Below are 8,566 nucleotides of genomic sequence, written 5' to 3'. Positions count from 1 at the left end.
ACCAAGTGACGATGGTGCCTGACAAACATGCTGGCCTTCTATAACAAGGTCACAACATCAATAGACAAGAGGAGAGCAACTAACATCCTTTATCCATACCAGAGCAAAGCCTTTGACACTGTCCCACATGACATCCTGGTCCCCAAGCTGGTACAGTATGGGTTTGATGGATGGAACACTCAGGGGATAAAGAACTGGCTTGATGGTCACACCCTAATAGTGGCTTTCAATGGGTCCATGTCCAGGTGGAGGTCAGTGACAAGTGAAGGCCCTCAGGGATAAGTACTGGGACCAGTCTTGTTTAACTTTTTTCTAGGCAACATGGACAGTTGCATTGAATGTACCCTCAACAGGTTTGCTGATGACACCAAGCATGCAGCAGACATGCTGGAGGGAAGGGATGTCATCCAGAGAGACCTTGACAGGCTGCAGATCTGGGCCCATGCAAATCTCACGAGGTTCAACAAGACCAATTGCAGGGTCCAGCATCTGGTTCAGGGCAAATACCAAGCAACGATATAGGCTGGGCAGTCAATGGCCTGAGAGCAGCCCTGAAGAAAAGGACTTGGGGGTGCCGGTGGATGAGAAGCTCAACATGAGCCACCAGTGTGCACTTGCAGCCCAGAAAGCCAATCACATTCTGGGCTGCATCAAGAGAAGCATAGCCAGCAGGTGGAAGGAGGTGATTCTCCCCCTCTACTCTGCTCTGGTGAGACCCCCCGCCCGGAGTACTGCATCCAGTTCTGGAACCCCTGTTTTGAGAAAGATATGGACATGCTGGAAGGTGTCCAGAGAAGGGCCGCGAGGATGATCAGAAGGCTGGAGCTCCTCTCCTATGAGAACAGGCTGAGAGAGTTGGGATTTTCCAGTTTGTAGAAGAGAAGGCTCCAAGAAGCCCAAATTGTGCCTTCCAGTATCTGAAGGCACCCTACAGGAAAGCTGGTGAGGGACTTTTTAGGATGGCAGGTAGTGATTGATAGGGGATTAGATCCAAGATAGAAGAGGGTAGGTTTAGATTGGACATTATGAAGAAGTTCTTCATTATAAAGGGTGGCAAGACACTGGAACATGTTGCCCAGGTAGGTGGTGGAAGCCCCATGTCTGGATGATTTTAAGGCCAGGCTGTATGCAGCTCTGGGCATACTGATCGAGTGAAAAGTGGCCCTGCCCACTGGAGGGAGGGGTTGGAACTAGATGATCCTTGAGGTCCCTTCTAACTCTGACAATTCTCTTATTCTGTGATTCTATGTATCAGATAGCATAGAAAGCATAAACAACATAAACTGATTTAAATTTGCTAACAAGTTGGAAATGCTTATCATGGATCTTTGTTCCAGAGAATTTGATGAATCCACTAGTTCAAACTTTGTTGTTTGTTGGTTTTGGGGTTTTTTTTGTTCTCATTGTGTTTGGGTTTGGGTTATGGTTTTTGGTTTTGGTTTTGGTTTTTTGTGGGTTTTGGTTGTGTTGTTTGGAGGTGTTTTTTTTTCCTTCGATGAACACAGTTCTGTCTTAACATTATTAAAAATAAACGTTCTTGAAGTTTTCAATTAATGCCTTATGAGGTCATGCAATTTCATTTCACCTCTTACAAAATATTATATATGTATGCAAAGCTTTTGCATGACAAGCTAGGGTAATTGTTTCTCCTTCATAAGATGTTCTGTATTTCAAAGTTAATTAGCGGTATCACCATACATGCTGTTTCACTTGTTTTATTTTCTAATTTGCACAGGAGGGTGCATCATATTTTGGTATAACTAGCCCAAATAGCTTCCACAGAGGCTTCTTCTTATGTATTGTACTTTTCATAGCCTTAAAAATGATTAAAAAAATTACATCCATCCCCACTGGAATGGGGTATGGGCCTATCAAAAAATATTGTTCATATTAAATGGATGTGCCTTATGAGAATGTATTAAATGTGCAAAAAAAACACAGCACAAAAATAAAAACTTTATTTTGATCAGATCACAAATTGCCTTTGACCATACTAAGAGGCTTTGTTATGCTAATATTTAGCCATTAAAAAATGACAGTGAGTTTTGTCCTTTTGTCTTTTCATGAAAAATTAATAGTTGAATTGAGAGAGCAGAATAAATTATATTATGCCCATTAGAAAGAACCAATCTTGTACCTTGTCTTTTTCAAAATGAAAAGTAATTCTTATTTTATTGCTGAATGAAGAATGCTAAATTTCCCTGAAATTATTTGAGAACTATGTTTTTAATCTAAGGTATAAAGATTTTTAAATTATAAATATGCATGCATGTAATAGAAAATCTTCACTTTTTTTATGTCTGTTTTCATTACTTTATTTCTTTCAGGTTACAACTCTAAACCAAATTTCACATATAAAAGATTCTTTAAGCATATTTTTAAATACTAGATAATCCAATACAGACCCTTGATTACACATTTTTTTTTCATAATTTCCATTTATATATTTTTTAAAAATCATTTTTCCTAGATGCATTTTATTATTTTATGAGTTACTATCAGAAAAAAACTTCTTTAAAAGTCTTGATCATCACTTGTATCTTTCACTGTTTTCTTTCTCCCACTCAAGATTTAGTTATTTTCATTTAGATTTTGGAGAGATTTTCTAAGGCCTTAAAAATTATCTCTGGTGTATCCAGTTTAAATAAGGTGTTTGAACTTTAAAGTTCATGTCTCAAAAAGGAACCTGCAACTTGTACTGATACAGATCTTTGTGGCAATTTCTATTAGAAAATGCTTTGTTCTAGTATTCTATTATGTAAAATGCAAAGAATATGAGGAATTAACTGAAGAATAAGTTTTGTAGATTGTTTAATATTGTACTTGTAAAATTTACAGAAAATCTGTAAAAATATGGAAAGCAGATGATCTTAACCTCATTTCACCTAGGTTCACCATCTGTTTTATTCTTGCTTGGAAAACTTGTGCATTGCAAGATACATTAATTGTATGCTTTCATTAACATAATGTTTTGCATTTGCTTTCCATTTTCATTCAATGAACTGATTGATACACAAATCTTCATTAATTTCTTCCTTCTCCTACAACTTCTAAACATTCAAACTGATCCTATTTGCCAGACAAGTTTATTAAATGTGTCTGGCTTTTTGGAACTGTAAGGCATTTGATCAGAAAATGAAAACACTGGCATGTAGCTGACATTGTTCTTTCTGTCTTAGCTGGCATTTGTACAACATTTACATTAGCTTTGTGCCCACAACCTCAAACTAAATAATATTGGCAATGAATGATGTATGGAGAAAGTTCAAAGGAAAATCGCCAAATGAATATTGACCTTTCATGTCCTTTTTTGGTGAGTACATGTACAAGTTGGATTCAAAATGAAGAACGGATATCTGAACACTTAATATTCTCAATGAACTACAGTGTCTCCAAAATTATTTTCTTTAGGGCAAATAAACATGTTGATCCAACTCAATAGTTTTTTTCATATCTTGGCCTGGGTAATATTCTGTGATTTACTGTAAGGGGTAGTCATTTCCAAAAGTAAGGAGAAACATATAGAGTAACTTTGGGTCACAAACACACACACACAAAAGTCAGAAATTAAATATCTAGAGGGACATATGTGTTTTTTATGAAATTTATATGAATTTTCCATATCTCAAACATGGACTGTTGCACATGTTAGAAACATGAAGAGGCTTTTTGTTTGCTTAACAGGTTCACAATCAAAGAGAGAATTAAAATTTGACCATTCATGTCAGATGGAAAGTTTAGATACTGTGCATGATTTCTCGCGCAGTTAGTATCAGATTTCTTTATTTAGAGGCAATTGACTTTCTAAATTACTGCTTAGAAATGTATACTTTGGCTGATACAGTCTCTGAAAGGATACACATATATGTATATGTATTACTTCAAATATGTATGATTTTCTTATTTTTATTTCTGGTGGCACAGGGTCCTCCTTCAGCCGATGAGGATCCCTTTGAAGAAGGTAGTCACTGCAGCCAATGGAGAAGTCCATGTTGGGGCAGATGCTCCATGCTGCAGCTCATGGAGGACCCACAGTGGAGGCGCCTTTCCCTGAAGGAGTGTATACCATGGCAGGAATGCTATGATGGAGCAGGGGAATAGTATGAGGAATAAGGAAAGGCAGATATGAAATGTTCTGTATAGCCTTTTCTACAGGAAGCTGCTCTGGCAGGGGGCTAGGGTCAGAGTGGCTGGAGAGCTGCCAAACAGAAAGGGACCTGGGGGTACTGGTTGACAGCTGGCTGAACATGAGCCAGCAGTGTGCCCAGGTGGCCAAGAAGGCAAATGGCAACCTGGCCTGCATCAAGAATAGTGTGGCCAGCAGGAGCAGGGAAGTCATTGTGTCCCTGCACTCAGTACTGGTTAGGCCACACCTTGAGTCCTGTGTCCAGTTCTGGGCCCCTTAGTTTAGGAAAGATGTTGAGTTGCTGGAACGTGTCCAGAGAAGGGCAATGAGGCTGGTGAGAGGCCTTGAGCACCAGCCCTATGAGGAGAGGCTGAGGGAGCTGGAATTGTTTAGCCTGGAGAAGAGGAGGCTCAGGGGTGACCTTATTGCTGTCTACAACTACCTGAAGGGTGTTTGTAGCCAGGAGGGGATTGGTCTCTTCTCCCAGGCAACCAGCACCATAACAAGAGGACACAGTCTCAAACTGCACCAGGGGAAGTTTAGGCTCAAGGTGAGGAGAAAGTTCTTCATGGCGAGAGTTGTTAGCCATTGGAATGTGCTGCCCAGGGAGGTGATGGAGTCACCATCCCTGGAGGTGTTCAAGAGGGCATTGGACGTGGCACTTGGTGCCATGGTCTGGTAGTCATGACATCTGTGGTGGCAGGTTGGACTTGATGATCTTTGAGGTCTTTTCCAACCTTGTTGATTCTATGATTCTATGATCTCCACAGACCCTTTCTAACCCCTGCCGTTCTGTGATTGTCTAAGTGATCACAATCCCCTCTCACCATTCCCCCTACATCACTTGTGGATAGAGAACTAGAGGAGCTGGGAATGAAGGAGTGAAGCTGAGCGTGGACAAAAGTGAGGAGAAGACGTTTTCAGCTTTGTCTTTGATTGTCATCATCTTACGTTATTTTTAATAATGAATTAAATTAAATTTCCACAAATCAAGTCTGGGTTTGCTATAATGGTAATAACCTGACTGACACTTCCATCTTACTTTGACCCATAAGCTTTTCTAGAGTACTTTGTCCTCCTGTCCTGTTATCAGAGGCCATGAGAGAGCAGTAGAATGGGCATCTGGTAGCCAGTCAAGGTCAATTCACAAATATAAACACTCAAAAAAGTATGGCTCCAATACCAAAGGGAACTTACATGCAGTAGTAATAATACTGAAAGATCAGAGTAATGATAATGGAATATGCATGAACAATGGTACGAACAATTTAACAACATTTGATCTAGGCTTCATACTGCTTAGCAGATAGGTAATAATTCCATGGGTGTAAGAAAAATAACTTGAGGCACTGAGTTTAAGTTAAAATACGTACAGAAATATGACAGTAAAAATATTGATTATATTCTTGATGACTGTAACTATAAATTTTTCACTCTGATCGTTCTTGTCCTGAAGAATATTTGTAATACTGTATGCCTTTTAACAAGAGCTTTAAAATATCTCAGGAAGAGTAATTTGCATAAATTACTCTTTTAAGAGATTGGAGAAATAAAATTTCTAAGTGGATGAAGAATAGAGGATAATTTTAGCTTCTACCCTGTACTTTTCCAGCTTCTTGGCAAGTAAGCTTAACCAATATAAAATAACTGTAGGTAGCTATAAGGAGCTTCTCTCTCCCTCTCTCCCTCACCTTCTCCTCCCTTCTGTCTCTCTCTCTCAGGTCACTAAGTTACACTCCTCTCTTCATATTTTTTTGAAATTGTCTTGATATATAGATATCTATTTTCAGTCTAACACCACCAACAGTCTTCTGAATTTTTAAAGTGCCATATATTTAAATGAGTTTTAGCTACATGGCTCTCCATCTGTTTCAAAACTCATCTAAAAATACTTTTCTCTTGTCTGCCTCTAAATGTTAGCCTCCTTTTACACTTCCTTTATAGCTATAAGAGAGATACATATTATAATTTATTTGAGGTATTCAAAGCAAAGTTACTTTGGGATTTAACTTATCTAACATTATTGTTAGAGTTTTAATTTCTGATGTACCTTTTTTTTTTCTTATTATTGTACAAATTATGGTCAAATTTTCAATTCCCTTTGTTTTCAGCTGTTCTATATTGGATTTTGTTTGTTTGTTTTTAAATTGTTTTGAGTTCTATTCTAGTTACACCTAATAAAATGTTGAAACACAATCCTTCATATTGAAGAATTTACACAGAATCAAAATTTAAGTAGTGCATACACTTTTCTGATTTATTTAGTTTTAAAATGGTGTTTATGACTCAAAAGTCCTATTGACTGTAGCAAGCATTTTGCCAGAATACTTGAGAGTTAGCTGTAGCTTTAACAGATTGGTAGTGGAAATGCTGAGTCAGGGACCTTCTGCCATATGGATTTTTCCACTTTTAATGTATATTTAAAGTAGATTTTGATTCAAAGATGTTCATCCTCTGGTAAGCAGTCATGAAAGTTTTGCCAGTGTCTTTATGACTGTAAAGATGTATTTCCTGCCTTCTCCACTGGAGGCTCTATTTTGATGAACTCTGCAGAGTTTACCATGTCTGTGGACATTTCTGGTTAGGACACCTACGGTGCTGTGTGGAAGCAGCTGTGTGCACAGAGAAAAGCCAAAACCTCAATCACTGAGATAATACAACATAAGCATTAGCCAGAATAAATGAGAAAATTACAAGTCACATAATGAAGTCTAATTTTCACAGGGACTAGATTCTAAACAAGACTAGGCACCAATGCCCAAAGATCAGGCTAACACGCACAAAAGCAGACATTCATTTATGTAGGCAGTGTGCATGAGAAAATACCATCACTGTGGAGTCAAACCTGTAAACCATGACTCCTACATCTATTTTTGTCACAACTGTGAACTCAATAATTGAATTATACCTGCATTTTCATATTCTTCATTGACTGCCTGATATTTTGAAAATCACCTCTCCAGATTTTCTCATCCAGTAGAACAGTTCATCATAATTAATCTAATGTTTTATGCTGTCTTCTTAGCAGTACTGACTAACATAATCTTACTATAATAATAAAAGAAAAATCTGAATCACTGTGATGCTTATGGAGCATTCACAAATAATTTGTTTATAATAGTTGATTGGTATTTCTGTGTGTTTCCTTACATGTCAAAAATATGTCTGCCTCAACAATTTTGTAAAGCCAATATTCATTGAAATTCACATTTATATGCAACTACACCACATATTGAAATAACCCTGGTATAGAAGTTCTGTCACTCTTTCATATACTTTTCTTGGTGGAAGCAGAAATTTGGGTAGTTGGAAGAAAGTCATGGCAAGAGGATTAAGGCATAGAATATGAGGTAAAGACATAAACAGAGATAACCATCAAGGAGGACACATCTTCTTTTACTTTCAGACACCAAATCAGTTAGGTATGTATCTGATGTATTGTCATGAAAAATATGGGCCTGGTTTAGATGTCTTCACTGTGAGAGTAAAGCTTGCCATCACATATTTTATATGCAATGCTAATCTGTACATGTCGTGTAGGTATTCTACTACAGCTGTTGACAATGCAAACTGGTTAATTAAGAAATTGTTTGCATTTTCATTGCTTCAGAAGCCTGGTACATTATTTCATTAAACATTAGTTCATGAATATTTTCACCATTTATTCAAGACTATTTTCTTAAAATGGATTTTTCACCTTTCCACAATAATTCCCCATTATGGATTTTCATGCAGACAAAAGCTAGGGAGGAAAGAGAGAAAAAAGGGGAGAATGGGGAGAGGGGTAAAGTAGAGAAGGATGGTTGAAGGCAGGAAGAAAAAGCAGTATGAATATCTGCCTCATATGATTAGCAGATGGAGATGATAAAAGGGGTTGACATGATAAAATATACACTGGAAGTTCATGTAATGAATTGTGGAAGACAGTAGTGAAAAACAAATTTTAAAAAATTTAAGCTGAGGAAAAGTGAGGAGAAGAGACAGGAGGGGAGGGGAGGGGAGGGGAGGGGAGGGGAGGGGGGAAGGGAAGGGAAGGGAAGGGAAGGGAAGGGAAGGGAAGGGAAGGGAAGGGAAGGGAAGGGAAGGGAAGGGAAGGGAAGGGAAGGGAAGGGAAGGGAAGGGAAGGGGAGGGGAGGGGAGGGGAGGGGAGGGGAGGGGAGGGGAGGGGAGGGAAGGGAAGGGAAGGGAAGGGAAGGGAAGGGAAGGGAAGGGAAGGGAAGGGAAGGGAAGGGAAGGGAAGGGAAGGGAAGGGAAGGGAAGGGAAGGGAAGGGAAGGGAAGGGAAGGGAAGGGAAGGGAAGGGAAGGGAAGGGAAGGGAAGGGAAGGGAAGGGAAGGGAAGGGAAGGGAAGGGAAGGGAAGGGAAGGGAAGGGAAGGGAAGTAGCAAAGCACAGAAATAAACTATTTCTGCTCCCAGAGAGACAGAAAATACTGTAAGCAT

This window comes from Melanerpes formicivorus, unplaced genomic scaffold, assembly GCF_026170545.1.
Source record: "Melanerpes formicivorus ecotype bairdi unplaced genomic scaffold, bMelFor1.0.p_v2 SCAF_1, whole genome shotgun sequence".
Lineage (NCBI taxonomy): Eukaryota > Metazoa > Chordata > Aves > Piciformes > Picidae > Melanerpes > Melanerpes formicivorus.
The sequence above is the reverse complement of the archived record's forward strand: the minus strand, read 5'-3'. Positions refer to the sequence as shown.